A 16,431-nucleotide genomic window follows, 5' to 3' on the forward strand; every position below is an offset into this window, starting at 1 on the left:
TATGTCAGAAGGCTTTGGGTTTTGGTCCATTAACATAGCTTTAGTCAATCATTGTACACTTTCTTGTTTGATGTTTTTTTTCAATAGACTCAGAAAACTAGCATTTGCAGGTATATAAATCACATCACCTGAAACCTTGCATTGCAGGTGTATAAATCGCATCACCTGAAGTCTCTTTGGGCTGTTATAACACAATACCATAGACTGGGTGGCTTAAAAAACAAATATTTGTTTCTCACAGTTACGGAGGCTGGGAATTGCAAAGTCAATGGGCAGCAGATTCGATGTCAGGTGAGGGCCCACTTCCTGGTTCCTAGTCATCTTCTCTCTGTGTCCTCTCACGGTGGGAGGGGAAAGGGGGTCTCTTTTATAAGGGCATGAATCCCATTGATGAGAGCCCCACCTTCATGACTTAATCACCTCTCAAAGGCCTTGCATCCCAATACTATCACATTGAGGGTTGAAATTTCAACATGTGAATCTGGGGGGGTGGGGCACAAATATTCAGTCCATAGTACCTCGTAAGGACTCCCTCCCTAGCCAAACCTTAGTCAGGATACCTTGAATCTGCTTCTCGAGTTGACCTTGTCCTTGGCTGGCCATCCTTGGCCGGGGATCCTTGGCCTGCTGAGTCCAGTTCAGCCAGAATCCGCCCCACACCCCCGCCCTGGATACCTAATGAAGCCCCTCCCAATAATTTTCACCCAAGGGCTCCCTCACCCCACCCTTTTAGCTATAAATAACCACCTACCCCTGTTGTATTTGGAATTGGGTTCAATCTCTTCCCTATTGCTGTCATCTTGAGTAGTTTTCCTTGCCTGTTTAACTTGTCTGGTGCGATTTTTCTTGGGCACACCTTAACATTTTCATTCTTTTTTTTAGAATTTTCAGGTTTTATGTATTAAAATTCATATATAATACATAGTTTTTTAAAGATGGTTTTTTTGTAGCGTTTTTCTCTCTTTTCCCCATCTTTCCCCCTGACTTTCCCCTTAAAATTTTAGAGAAAATTAGCTACCAGCTGGCTCAGAAATGCATGTCCTCAGCAAAGCGACTCCTCTTCCAGGGTCTGAAGTATCAAAAACCCCATGAATTTACTCAACAGAGCTTTCTAGGCACCTTCATGAGGGGTACGGCCTTCTGGAAAGTGAGTCAGTGTCTCTCTGTGTTGGACACAGTGCAAAACTCTGCATTTTTCTCTTGCAGGCATTTTCAGCTTATTACTATGTGATGATGTTTTTAAACCTTGCATCAGAGGAACGCTCCCTTTCAGGAAAAGGGGGTTGACACGGTGGACGAGTTCTGCTCTCGGCCTTGGAAAGAGGTAAGTGACTAGAGATAGCAGCTGTTACTGTTGCTGTATGCCCTTGACAGCACAGAAGGCGTGAGTCTGCCCTCCCAGTCGGATTGAACCAAGATCCAGCACACATATTAGAGAAACCCAAATGGGGCGCACAGTGACGTATGAGTCCATCGGCATTCCTTGATAACTTGGCATACAAGGACTTAAACATAAAAGGTCTTATTTTTCTCACCTAATACAAAGTCTGGCAGTAGGCAGCTGTTGGCATGAGATCAGCAGCTGGACTCTATGTCAGCCGTTACTTCTTCAGTTCTGTTGTTATGCCTATTTCCTCATAGCTTCAGGGGTCACAGCCATGTTCTAGGTCAGAAGAAGGGTAAAGCCAGATACATCTGTTCCTTTTTACAGGAAAGCAAAAACTCTTCCCCTAACTGCTTGGCAGTTTCTCTTATACCTCATTGGCTAGGACTGGCTGGGAAAGCAGGATGAAGGAATTTATAACTGGCTTGGAGCCTCAGATCCATCATTAGCTGCTTTCTGGAGCTGGGTGCATTATTGCCTGCTCCCCTCTCCAAACCCCCAAATCAGAGTTTTATTAACAAGGGAGTTGGGTAATTCACAGAATCTGCCACAGACACCATTGCGGGAAGACCCTTTCTCTGCTGCCCACGTCCATGATGTCTCCTCCTTATTCATAAATTTGGAGCACAAATGTTTCTTGTCTGAGGCACTGAGTCATTCAAGATCTGGTACTATTTTTTAAACATTAAATTTAATTTTATTATTAGTTTCAGTGTACAAAATAACATAATGATTAGACATTTACACCCCTCACAAAGTGGTAACTCCACCCCTCTGACATCATACATAGATATTACAATATCATTGACTATATTCCCTATGCTTTTCTTTACATCCTGTCTTTACAACATTATTGATTATATTCTTCATACTGTATTTCACATCCCTGTGACTACTTTTCAACTACCGAGTTGTACTTTCTAATCCCTTCACCTTCTGACCTATCTCCCAACCCCCCTCCCATCTAGCACCCATCAGTTTGTTCTCTGTATCTATGTGTCTATTTCTGTTTTGTTTGCTCATTTATTCTGTTCTTTAGATTCCACATAAAAGTGAGATCATACGGTATTTGTCTTTCTCAGTCTGACTTATTTCACTTAGAATAATATCCTCTAGGTCCATCCATGTTGTTGCAAATGGTAAGATTTCATTCTTTGTTTATGGCAGAGTAATACTCCATTGTATAAATATACCACAATCTCTTTATCCAATCGTTTATTGATGGGTATTTCGGTTGTTTGCATATCTTGGCTGTTGTGAATAGCGCTGCAGTAAACGTAGGTGTGCATGTATTTTTTCGAATTAGTGTTTTGGATTTTTTGATAAATTCCCAGGTGTAGAATTGCTGGGTCATAAGGTAGTGGCTGCACCAATTTGCTATCCCACCAACAGTGCATGTGGGTTCCCTTTTCTCCACATCCTCACCAACACTTGTTGTTTGTTGTTTTATTGATGATAACCATCCTGACAGGTGTGAGGTGGTATCTCATTGTGGTTTTAATTGCATTTCTGTGGTGATTAGTGACGTTGAACATCTTTTCAAATGTCTGTTGGCCATCAGTATGTCCTCTTTGGAGAAATGTCTATTCATGTCCTCTGCCCATTTTTTAAATTGGATTGTTTGTTTTTTGGGGGTTGAGTTGTATGAGTTTTTTTCCCCATAAATTTTGGATATTAACGCCTTATCAGATGTATTATTGGCAAATACCATCTCCCATTCACTAGAATGCCTTTTTGTTTTGTCGATGGTTTCCTTTGCTTTTTAGTTTGATGTGTCCCATAACAATTTTCATTCTTAACATCTTTCCCTTTGGCTAAGTTACCAGATAACTGCCTGCTGACCTACATTATGTAGTAATGACAGTGGCTGTATCGGTCAGGCTCAGGGCAGGAAACAGAGGAAAGACTCAACAGAACTGATTGTACAGTTTTTAAGGAAGGGACTATCTCCAAGGTGTGGTGAGGGCTAAGGAAACCCAGCAAGAGGTGATGAAGAACCCAAGGGCCAGCAACAGTGGGGAAGCTCTTAGGAATACCTAACACATAAAGGAACAAGTGAAAAAAGCAGTTCCCAAAAATTCATCCCAGCCAGGGTGGAGGGTCCCTCAGAAGAGCTGTGCCTTAAGGTAGAGGAACACACCACCTCTAACCAAAGCTAGACGGAAAGGCAGCCTGGTGACTGATGACCCTGACCTCTCTGTTCTCCTGGCCCCGAATTTTCTACTCAAGTCTCCCATGGAAGATCTCAACCAGAAACCACAGGGCAAGAGAGGCTGGTGATGGAGTCCAAGGAAGTCAGCCTCCTGGGAAGCAGAGCAGGGAGGAGCTGGATGCAGAGAGGATATGGGGAGGGGGTGTGGTGAGAGTCAGAGAACATGCATTATAGTAGATCTCTGTTGACGTTTGCTGGACTTTAGTGGAAGAGTTTGTAGTGTTAGCGTATTCAACAATCATGATACAATGATTGCATATGATTTTGGGGAGTGAAATGGAGCTATCGTATTATGTTAAGGAAGTATTTACTATTAAAAAGTTTTTTCTTCTTTTTAAAAGAAGAATGGCTATTGCATCTTATCAATGCTTGCAATTATCTATGTAGATGGTATTCTTATTTTTTCTCTTTTACTCTATTAATATGGTGAATTATATTGATAAGGACGTACTTTGAGAAATAAATCCTTGCATTCCGGGGAGAAACGCCACTTGGTCATGGAATGTAACTGCTGTTGGATTCTGTTTGTTGGTATTTTATCTGGATTTTTGCTTGGATATTCACAAGTGAAAGAGAGGGTGGTCTGTATTTTCTTCTGTGTTGGATTATCTTTTTCACCTTCATAAAAATACACACAAGCTTTTCTCCCTCTTTGATTTTGAAGAATCTATTCTCATCTTGTGACTTTTTTCTCCCCTTGCCAGCTGAACTTGGAAATGCATTTCCCCTATAAACTAATTTGGGAAGCTGTCCTACTTGAACAATGTTGGGTCTTCCTATCTTAGGTAGGTCAGGATAGTCTGGGTTTAATTTCCAGTTCATAGAGTTTGAAGGAAAAGTGGCTTGGAATAAGCCTGGAGAGGTAAGCAGAGACCTTCAGGCAAAACTCTGCAAAGATTTGGTCCCATTTTAAGAACAAAGGCCAGTGAAGGGTTTTCAACAGGGCAGTTGCACAATCGGATTTTACATTTTAAAATCTGCCTTTCTCATCGTAAGAAAATTACTTTACTCCTCTAAGCTTCAGTTTCTATAGCTATAAATCAGAGAAAAAATTTTATGTTTAGAGTTTGAGAAAATCATTTGAATATCTATGAAATACTTATCCCAATGTCTATCTGGCATATTTTAAGCATTTATAAATAAAACTGATATTATTTTTCAAATATTATTCAATCCAGTTATTCTTTATTTTTATGTTTAAGTAGTGGTTTTGTAGTTCCTTCATATAAAAACCAGACTCTTTTTGCAAAGGTCATTGCTAGACCCACACATATACTTTTGGGAGTAGAACCTTTTTACATTGTTTTGTGGGAGAACTATTGATTTCCCTATACTTATCTTGTATCCAGCCATCTTACTGAACTCTTGTTAATTCCTGTATTTCATCAGCTACTTTTCTTGATTTTCTTGGTCATTCAGTCATGTTGTCTGCACACAGTTGCTTTCCTTTACAAACCATTATTTGTGAATTACTTTCAACTTGAATTTGTTTGGAGGATAATATTTGTCCTTGGCGTTCAAGCCAGAATTGCATATTGCAAATAGATTGTTGGATGGAGAAGCGATCCACAGTTTAAATTACCTCAGCAGTTGAATAGGATGGTAATTGCAATGATTGCATATGACACCATTTGGAAATTAAAAGTTGGACATTTAACCTGCCAGGTGGAATAAAAACAGGCTATTATGTGTATGATTGAGTTTAATGTGCTGTTTATATGACCTTCACATTCCCCTGGTGAAATTATGCATTTATTCCCTCTTGAACCAAGAAAGGGTCAGAGGAGTTTAAATACATACCTCTTTCCCTCACACCTTACTGTGGATTTGGAATAGAAAATGGGTCTCTGTTTGTAGAATTGCTGATGGTGTTTGTCACTCAAAAGATATTATGTATATTTAAATGTAAATCAGCATGTGGAGGCATATGGCTCCTAGTGTAGTCCCGGACATACAATAGGTGCCGTAGACTAAATGTTTGTGACCTCCCTCCCCAAAATTTGTACGTTGAAACCTCACCCTCAGTGTGATAGTATTAGGAGGGGGTGACTATGGGGTGTGAATAGGTCATGAGAGTGAAGCCCTCATGGGCAAGATTAGCACCCTTATAAAAGAGACCCCAGAGAGCTCTCGCACCCTTTTCCATCATAGGCGAGTACAGCGAGAAGAGGGCTCTCACCAGACGGCATCTGTGCCAGCGCCTTGATCTTGAACTTCCCATTCTCCAGAACTGTGGGAAATAAATGTCTGTGGTTTAAGTGACCCAGTTTATGGGATTTTTGTTATAGCAGCTGAGTTCACTAAGACAATAGGTATACGAGACATACAGCTTTCCCTCCTTTCCCCTTTAAAGAGGCATATGTCCAAGGACTGTGGCCTATTATTTTCAATCCCCCAATTTTGGTTCTTACCGTGCCCTGCTAGGTCTACACTGTCTGCCTCCTGTCTCTTCTCTCCTCTTCTTCTACCACTTTTCCCTTGCTTCCTTCGCTCCAGCCCCCAAGATTGTGATATTCCTTAAGGTTTTGCACTGGCTGCTCCTCTCTTTCTGGTTTAATCCTTTTTTTTTTTTGATCAAATTCTGCTTATCGGAAATGAGGACTTACATGAATATCCCAAATTATCATTCCCTTCCTTGTCACTCTGTATTCTTTCTGCTGTTTAATTTTCTGCGTAACACGTATCACTAGCTAACACTTTTATATTTATCTTATTTGTTCCTATATTTATTGCCTCTCCCAAACCCCTAACACACTATTAGAATGAACTGTTAGGATGTCAGCTATACAAGGATGGAGGCTGTGCCTGCCTGCCTTGCTCTCTGCTCCATCCCTCATGCCTGGGTAGTGCCTGGCACATGGTGGGTGCTTAATGCATATTTGTTGAGTCAATGAATGCATGAAAATTCCAAGCTTTAGTGCATTATTTATGATGATGAGCAATAAAAATGATCATGGACTTAGCAGAGTAAGACAGATGCTGATATTTTTGGGGTGGGAGTGGGGGCTCCCATGGAGGCTGAAGTCTTGCAGCTTGGGCATTGTTACCAACTGAATTGTGATAGTGTGAATTTCCAAGATTAGGCATTCAGAGATATGTAGTGTACATGTCTGCTCATCTCTCTGAGAGTTTCCAACCCTTGCCAGGAGAAGAACATGCAGGGCGCCATGGCTCCTAGAAGGACAAGAGGTATATGGAGAAATGACCTGAATCTAGATGCCCTACTAGTTTATCTAGATCAGCCCAACTCACCCAATCTAAGATGTGTGAGTTAGAGATAAATGTTTCTTGTTGTATGCCATTGAGGTTGAGAGGTTGTTTGTTAATGGAGCAAGAGATGATGGAAACATGCATCATTTCCCACACTTCTTGGAGGACCGAGTACTATTGTCTTCACGGTAGTTTTTGTAAGACAGGTTTGAGCCTTTTCAATGAGGAGGAATGATGATCTGCTTATCTTTCACACAATTCTACATGAATATCACTTTATTCTACAAGACTTTCGGTGAGCGTTGGAGAGGAAAAAATTCCTACTTAAGGTTTAAATTATGGCAAATTGTTTTTTTTTTTTTAATTATACAAAGAGTCGTTTCTTACAATTTATATTTCCATTTTGAATTACTATGAATTTGAATAGGAAGAGGAGAGAAAAGAGAGAATCAGTCATGCATTTTCAGTTTGCCGATTAGTAAGATTCTACACTCTCTGGGAAGTGGTTATTGGCATGCGTTCAGTGGCTCAGTAATCTCAGAGTTGATGCCTCTGTTATTCTCTTGCCCTTTTCCTTGTGACCACAAGATGACTCCAGCTCCAGCCGTGTCATCTTCAAGGCCAGCTTTTTTTTTTCAAGGCCAGTATACGTTTTAATCATAAAAACAAAATTTTTCCCAGATCTACTCAGTACCTTCCTGCTTACAGTGGAAGTGTGTCACATGACTGCCTATAGCTGCAAGGGAGTCTGGGAAATCAAGCAGTTAGCTTTTCCAGGCTCTGTAGTGGGACAAGGCAAGAGTTGGAGAAAGTGGGTTGTGAAAATCAATCAACTGACTGTTGACATAAAAATTAGAATTTCTATTAATACGTCAAGCCTCTTGGAGAACATTCTGGGAAGGAAGCTTGCATCTTCATTGCCATTGCTCAGACGTTCCTTCCTGTGGGAAAAGGAGTAGCTTATCTGGTGACTGAGAATGATGAAGAGATGCCATTTTGTGTATTGCCTCTGCCTGCAGGTGAAGTATGCTTCCCCTCTCTCCTTCTTCTTGTTATCCCCCCTGCTGTTTTCCAGATGCTCTGCTTATGCAAAGGCAAGAAAAGACAGAATTCTTGGATGCAAAAGAGGAATCAGGTTCAGCTACCACTGATGAAGCTCACGTTCTGATACTTTTTATCTCATAGTTTTTAATTGGGTCAAATTTTTAAATAGAGAAGGGTACCCATGAACCCAAACACCTTCATTTTTGTGCTTTCAGTTTACATGACTATTTCTCATCCATTTAACAATAACTTGGTGAGTTCAACATCACAGGAATTCTTTAATCCCACTTTGCAGATGAGAAAACTGAGCCTGGAGAGGGAAAGTAAGATACACACAGCTAATGTTGGCATAGGAGAACTCAAGCCTGCTCTTTCCGCTTCAGTATGTGACACTGGCGTTCCTATGGCATTTATTCTACATTCCCTTTGTACAGTCTCATCAATTTTGCGCATCCTGCAGTATCTGTTTTGCATTCTGTTGTCATCCATCCTGCATTTTCCCCTTCAGCCCGGGAGAGCAGCGTCTCAGCAATCGGTCAGTGCTAATATGCCAGCAATTTCCCAAAGCTTGGTTGTTGAGAAGCCTGTTTTTATTTATTATTCTAAGTGTGTTGCTTAGGCAACACTGATTAATGATCAATTTTTACATTACAAAGTAATCATAGGGCCTGATAAAACTGTTTAGGAAGCAGAGGCGGCCTCTTGAGCAGGAGTAAGATGCTCAGCCTTATACAAGGTTGGCTGTGGCTGCCATTTTATAGATTTTTAATTGAGGCTACACTGACTTGACACTTGAGTTTCCAGACTTCATAAAGGGATATTGGCCCTCAGGTGATGTTTTTTTGCTTCTTTGTCTATGAGCGCATTTTGGAGTAGAGCCATGTCAAGTGTGGTAGAACAGTTTTTGGCTCTTAGTTCTATTTTTTTCTCAGTTGCAAGCAATACCTAGCACACACTATGCCCTTAAATGTTTGTTGAACAAATGAATGAATGAATGAATGGACCTTTGGATAGTGTGTACATTGGCCCTGGCTGGTCACAAGTTCTTTCTGTAGGTTTCCTGGGCATTCACACATAGCGTAAGGATTCCAAGAGTCTTCCTGATTCTACAATGATTGGGTGGCATCCGCTCAGTCAGAAAAATTCCTGGAAGGAGGCAATAGACCACTATTGTTAGTCACCTTTGAGATCTGATGGCATAGGTTTGATCCTGTCTCTCCCTTTGTAGCTCAGTAACTTTAGGCAAGTTTCTACCCCATTGAGCCTCAGTTTCTTTATCTGTAAAATAGGAATAGTATTGCCAATCCTTAGTTCATGGGTGGAGCAACATTAAATGAATGAATGCATGTCGAGTGCTTAGCGCTTTGCTTGGCACCTGGTAAGCCTTCTTATTTCTCTTATTTGTTAACTCAAGACCTAATAAAGACAAGACTAAGATTAGCTGAGCATGACTGCATGCACCAGATGGAATGAGAACTCAACAGAGTTTTAAAATTTAGAACTATAGAATTAGTTCAAGTCAAATATTTACAATAATCACAAAAGGAAGTGCAGAGATATTACCAAGACAATTAATGTGCTGAGGCTAAGAGGATAGAGTTTACTCTTGTTGGCTTGGAGCTAGTTCTCTTTGCGACCAACACATTCTTCTGATCCTATTTGCATTTCTCTCCCTGTACTTGGACCTCCTGGTCAGCACGGGGACCGTGCTTTGGACTTGTTTGTTTCTGGACCTTCGTTCTCAGTATTTGCCTTGGCAATGTATCAAAGTTTAGATTTCTAACAACAAGGGTGTTATCGGCTCTATTCCCAGAGATAGGGCTTCCCTCCAATTCACTCTGCAAAATGCCTGGTATATTTTCCCAAGAAAGTTTACAGGGTTTTTTTTGTTTGTTTGTCTAGTTGGTTCCCCCCCTCCCCTACCCATCTCCTCTGTTGTTTGTCTTTCACCCATCTTGAGACTTGCACTTTTGAAAATTTTTTGCTGTTGCCTAGTTATAGAGAGTAAAATGCATGGATTTTTAAGTGTACAGTTTAATGAGTTTGGCAAATATTTACAGCTATGTCTTCCAAACCTGTATCAAGATATTGAGCATTTTTATCACCCTAGAAAGGGATCTTTGACGGATTCATACCTACCCATTTCCCATCAATCCCTTTCTCCTTCAAAGGCAACCGTTCTGCTTTGTGTCTTTGTAGATTAATTTTGCATGTTCTTGAACTTCTTTTTCTGTCTTATGTCTGTCAGATTTATCCTTATTGTTGCACAGATTAGAAGTTCATTCCCTTTTATTGTTCAGTAGTGTTCTGTTGTATGAATAGCCTGTGGTTTATGTATCCATTTTTGCATTGATGAATATTAGGGTTGTTTCCAGTTTTAAACTATGAATAAAGCAGCAATTAACGTTCTTTTGCACGCATTTTTTTGCAGGCATATGTTTTCATTTACTTTTGTGGAAAGAGGAGTGGAGTTGCTGAATCATAGACTGAGTGGATGTTTATAGGAATGGCCAACGTGTGGCCCAGGTGGCTGTCCCATCCTGCGTTGCCGTGCCCTTCAGTTGCTTGGTGTCCTCACTAACACAGCGTGGTCAGTCCTTTCTATTTGAGCCATTCTAGTGGGTGATGACTAATGATGGTGACCATCTTTTCATGTGCCTTGCGTTTATAGCTCGTTCACATTTCTCCTATTGATGGGAGAGTAATTTCCCAACTGGGGTCTAAGATGAGCACTGTTTTCCACTTGGCTCCAGATAATGGATATACTCCCTTGGCCTGGGTAACTCCTCTGAATACCGTGTGGGGGTTAGTTTTATGTGTCCACTTGACTGGGCCCTGGGCTAGCCAGACATGTCGTCAAACATTATTCTGTGAACATGTTTTTGGATGAAAATTAACATTTAAATCAGTAGACTGAGTCAAGCAGATTGTATTTCCTAATGTGGGTGGGCCTTGTGTAATCTGTTGAAGGCCTGAATAAAACAAAAAGGCTGACGCTCCTGTGAATAAGAGGGAACTCTTCCTGCCTGCCTTCCTGCCTGCCTTTGAGCCAGACATCAGTGGTTTCCTGCTTTCAGACTTGAACTGAAATGGCCCTTCCTGTGCCTTGAGCCTGTTAGCTTCTGGATCGGAACCTACACTTTCAGTTCTCCTGGATCTCCAGCTTGCCAGCTGCAAATCTTGAGACTTGTCAGTCTCCATAATTGCATGAGCCAATTCCTTATATGAACTTTCTTTATATCGGTACATCCTACTGGTTCTCTTTCGCTACTACTCATTCCCCTTCCACCATTTTCTTCCAAAGTGCCTCATTTTTAGCTCTATTCCTGCACAAGCAGTTACACATAGCCCTGTGCTGGCTTCGTTCAAACAGCCATAAACATGTGCTCAGTGCTTTTCATTTAACATCTTTGGGATTGCCCTTCCAATCCTTGTAGAAAAACTTATCTGAAGTTATCTTATGGCATTCAGCACGGCCACATTCAGAAATGGAAACCTCCCATTAACATCACATGAACGAGAACCCCTGGGTGGTGGATGGATCCCTGGCTCGCATGCCATTGCTCCTTAACGTTATTTTCCAACGTCACGATACGATCTGGCAGCATAGCAATGAAATGGTTCTTGCCCTCCTAATAGCAGACTGACTAACAGAATAACCAGAAGGATGATAAACTTCTGTGGAAAGAGGGTGATTAAAGATACTGATGGATGCGGAGGCACCGCAATAGAGATCTGTCTCCTTATTGCAGGATGGATGCAGACCTTTTTTTCTTCATGACGTGAAGTCAAGCATAACATTGCAGAAAACGGAACTCATATTAATCAAAAGCGCTTATGCAGTGTTTCAGAGACTCGAAGGGCATGTTTCTGTCTTTCTCCCTCTCTTTTTAAACAACCTATCTATTTGCTAGTTTGCTTATCTTCTAATGTATGCATTCATTTTTCTATTCTATAATGTTTATGTGTTATTCATGTACCTACTAGGTAGAATATTTATTTCAAGTCTACGAACAAAATGAATTACTTCCCCAGATGGGAGTAAACTCTAGCCCCCCTCTTTTAATTTTTCTAATTAACCACCCCTCATGCTCATGTTAACAAGTCCAATATCTTCCGTCTTGAGACCTTCATCCCTTCCCCAGATTAGACGTGAACCCCAGGGGGGAGGCTATGCAGTATGAAGGGGATACTTTGGTTTCCAAATACAAGCAAAGAGAATTCGCAACTTGGAAACTAGCCCACTCAGCTTGGCACATCATTTGCTCACGGCTGAGGGTGCTGCTTGGCCTGTGGTGTGGGCTCCCTCCACCCCTGTAGTCTGCCCTCAGCTCAGCGATTGTTTCCGGCGCTGAACTAAAACCTGATTTAGGTCACCCACCTCCAGAGCCTGTGGGGGAGGCTCAGGCACTGGGTCAGAGGCCTTCTGGTGAGCAGGCAGCCCCTTTGCACCCTTGGTGTCTGTTTCTGAAAACTCTCCATCTCACTGCATGCTGGCGATTCTAGTAGGTTCATGAGCATCATCCTAGAGGAGGGGCTCACGCTTCTCATCCCTCTCTTCTCAAAACACTCACGGCCCCCATGACGAATCTCCCCACGCCCTGTCCAGCTGCCAGGACAACGGTATTAGAAGGCGCAACCCTTGCCAAACTGCGAGGCTCTCATGACACCTCCGTCTAGGGTAGTGGGTGCCTGTGAAGCTGAAACCTGCCTCCATGGGACGTCAGGGCAGATGCTGTGCCGATCTGCTCTAAGCAGGTTCCTGTGCCTCGCTGGCCAAAGTAACAGCCTCCCGATTTCTTCCTGCAACGTCTTAAGAAACAACTCACCATGCATTTTGCTATGAAGCTGGTGCTTGTCCATTGCAGGAGATTTAAGAAATACAGATACACAGAGTAAAATCACTCATTCACCCATCATTCCACCATCTAGGTTACCCAGCGTTGACATTCCCTATGTATCATTTCAATCTCTGTTCCATGTACCTACACACACACACACACACACACACACACACACACACATGAGATTGAATTATTTAGTATTGTGTGTTAACCTGTTTTTTTCCTTCATAATACATTATTCATGAATGCATTCAAAGGTATATATTGAATGGCTACTATTTGCCAGGCACTGTTCTGGGCACTGAGCATACAGCAGTGCCAAAAGCCCTTGCCCTCCAGCACCTTGCTTTCTAAGGGGGGCTGGACACAGATGGAGAAGAAACAAAACATGATAAAAATGCATTATTTGTCAAATAAACATCAAAGAGAAAATATAAAGAAAGGAAGAGAACTATGAGGAGTGTGTGTGTGTGTGTGTGTGTGTGTGTGTGTGTGTGTTTTGGGGGAAGTTGACATTTTAGTTGGGGTGCCTCATAAACAAGGTGATTTCTGAGGAAAGTTCTGGAAAAGATGAGGGACAAGAGTATTGCCAGGCAGAGGAACCAGCCAGTGCAAAGGCCCACAGAGTCCACAGTGTTCCAGGAACTGTGAGGAGACCCACCAGGGCGAGTGGTGAGAACAAAAGGAGGAGTGGGGACAGGGACATGCCTCCTTCCTTGGTCACTATCTTTTTATGACAGGAAGTGTAAGGGCTGCTTCCTAAGGGGCCATCGTTTATGTAGCCCACCACCCATTACTGGACTTTACGTTGTTTCTGGTTTTCCAATGTGATCGATTCCGCCGTGTGGTTTTCACTTAGTGAGTGTCCTGCTTCAGGAAAGAAAGCAGACGACAGGAAATGAATGTTTGGTGGTAGCCCATTTCTGCAGGTGGGGTGAAATTTTGAGTCATTGCCCTTAACTTCCATTCGTTTCGGGCTTGTGAAGATGGGATACTGTTGACCTCCAGTCCTAGGAATGATGGCCTTTCTTATCCTGAGCAAAATTAATGGGATGATGTAATGCCTGATGTATTTACAAAACAGGGAGAGTTAGAAAAGACAAGAAGGGAGAGTTAGAAAAGACAAGAACAAAGAGAGATATACAAGGGACACCTAGAAAGGGAAAGCTGGAAATCTTTATAAAATTAATGTTTTGTTTTTCTGATTAAAAAGTGAAGCATGCACATTAGAGAAAATTTGGAAAGTTTACAGAATAGTAAATACTTAAGTTAAAGCCCCCAAACCTCTTATCTAGAGATAATGATGCAACGTTTTAGGGCCTTCTATCCAGGTATTCATGTGATCCTATGTGTGTGCAGTTTTGCTTCTTGTCATTTAAAATCAGGATTTTTAATCATCGTATAATATTCTACCAGGATTGTATTTAATGAATAAGTTAATGACCCAATACGTAATTAATGCTGTCATTTCCTTCTTGTTGGATGCTTTGGTTGTTTTTAATATTGTACTATTATAAATAATGCAGCCATGAAATCCTTCATCAGGCATCTTTGACTGTGCCTCTAAATATTTTATTAGGACGAATTCCTAGGAGTGAGATGACTGGCACAAGCTGATGAATTTTTCTTTTTTAAATGCCTGAAGCCTTGGAGGGAAGTGCGTGATAACTTTTGTGCAGTGATATTTGATTTGTTTAAACAACTGTGAACAGATGACTGGCTGTTCAGAGCATGATTCCGTAATTTTGGTATTACTATGCACTGGGTGGCAGCTCCTCAGATGATAATAAAAATATTTGGAGGAAGCACCAAGCATCTTATGTTACGTTTTGGACTTGACTTTTTTTTTTTTCCAGAAAAATCCATCTTAGAGCTAAAAGATACAAAAATTGAATCAATATAAGAAAATGTGAAGGAGACTTAAAAGCATTGTGTGGGCCTTAATTAAATCTATCTGACCAAAAACAACTAGTGTGTTACGTTTATTAGACAATTAGACATTTGAATGGTGACTGAATTTTGATAATATGAAGACCTTGTTGACTTTTTAGGTATGATGTTAAAAAATGAGACTTTATATTTTAGAAATATATTTGGAAACATTGAAGATGAAATGTTATGATGTCTGAGATTTGCTTTCAGGTAATTTGGGGGGCAGTTGATGGGGCAACATTGGCTGAGGGTTGATGGTAGCTGGGGCTGGGGCAGGGGTCCATAGGGGCTCATTTATGTCAGAGGTCAGCAAACTATGACCCGAGGGCCAAATTCAGCCCACTGCCTGTTTTTGTAAGTTAAGTTTTATTGGAACACAGCCCTGCCTTTTGTTCACAAATTTTCTCTGGCTTATTTTGCACTATAATTGTAGAGTTGGGTTGTTGCAACAGAGACCATCAGTCCACAAAGCCTAAAATATATATATTCTCTGGCCCTATTCAGAAAGAGTTTGCCAGTCCTTGATTTATCCTATTCTGCTGACTTCTGTTTATGTTTAAAATCATTCTTAATAAAACGTCTAAAATACAATTAATGTAAGAGATCTGCATGGTTCCTACAACTCCTAGCAGAGAACAAGATTCATCTACTAACACTGTCTCAGTAGCGTTAAGCCACAGCTGAAATGCGTGGCACACACACAATAAATCGCTGAAATATCTGTGAGGTCATTGTTCTATAAAAATTTATGATTCTGTGTAGGTAAGACATGCATGATATAAATTTCACAGGACATGTTCTGGAAAGTGTCTCCTTCCCTGCAATGTCTCTCATTCACCCACTTCCCCTCCGGGGCATTTCTTGTTTATTCTTTAAGAGATAATCTCTGCATGTAGAAGCATAAATACATAGTATCATTTCACAGAAGCATAAATACATAGTATCATATAAAAACCCTTATCTAGAGATAATGATATATATATATATATTTGCTTTTTGTCAGTTAAGATCTTGATCTTTCCATGTTAGTTATATACTCATTTCTAAGTTATATATTTGTATATAATTAAATGTTTGTATATGTATAAACTCAAGTATATGTATATTATGCAATATCCCTATATATCTATATCTGTACCTATATCTATGTCTATACTTTTTATTCTCAGTTTTTAGAAAGAATTACAGAAACACAGAGGCACCAGCCTTGAAATCGAAGCCTGGAGAGAGTGGGTGTTGGTTAGTAGGAGACGATGGGCTGGGTATAGTGTTTTATGACCTCCCCATCCCTGTTCTGAAGAGTGGGTGCAGAAGGAATTCAGCAAGTTGGAGTTTGTTGCATAATTTAAGATCCATTCGTCTCTTTATTGTTCCTTATCGTTCCTGCCACCTCATTCGACTCCCAGACCTTTTTCCCAGAGTGTCTCCTCTGGGAAAATTATTCCACTTGCCTCAAGCGTGTTAGCGTATTGCACAAGTCCTAGCTGCAGACATGTCCTGTGGCTCTGCACCAGAAAACTGTTCCACTTTTCTTTCCCTCTAACTGCCTGAGAGGGTCATAGCCCGGGAGGGAGCCTCACTGAGATCTTCTGTTCTTTACAATCTGTTATTTTCACAGATGTTCCCAGCTTTTAAATTCAAAACGAGAAAAAGGGGCGTGGAACAGTCTTCTATGGTGATCTTTTTTTCCTCAAATATCTTTTCCCCTGCCTTTTATCAAAGGGATACAGGGCTTGTTCAAAATTTGGGAAATAAAAAGAGGAGAGTGTTAAAAAGAGAATTCAAATCACCAACAATTCTATTAC

General features: G+C 41.0%; 1 pseudogene; it reads left to right on the forward strand.

Annotated features, from left to right (window-relative positions):
* Window positions 1–284: 284 nt before the first annotated feature.
* The window catches only part of LOC109457629 (dnaJ homolog subfamily C member 21-like), a 43,126-nt pseudogene continuing 26,979 nt past the window's right edge, over window positions 285–16,431 (forward strand).

This window comes from Rhinolophus sinicus, chromosome 10 (genome assembly GCF_057876585.1).
Source record: "Rhinolophus sinicus isolate RSI-liver-muscle chromosome 10, RSI-T2T, whole genome shotgun sequence".
In the NCBI taxonomy this organism is placed as follows: domain Eukaryota; kingdom Metazoa; phylum Chordata; class Mammalia; order Chiroptera; family Rhinolophidae; genus Rhinolophus; species Rhinolophus sinicus.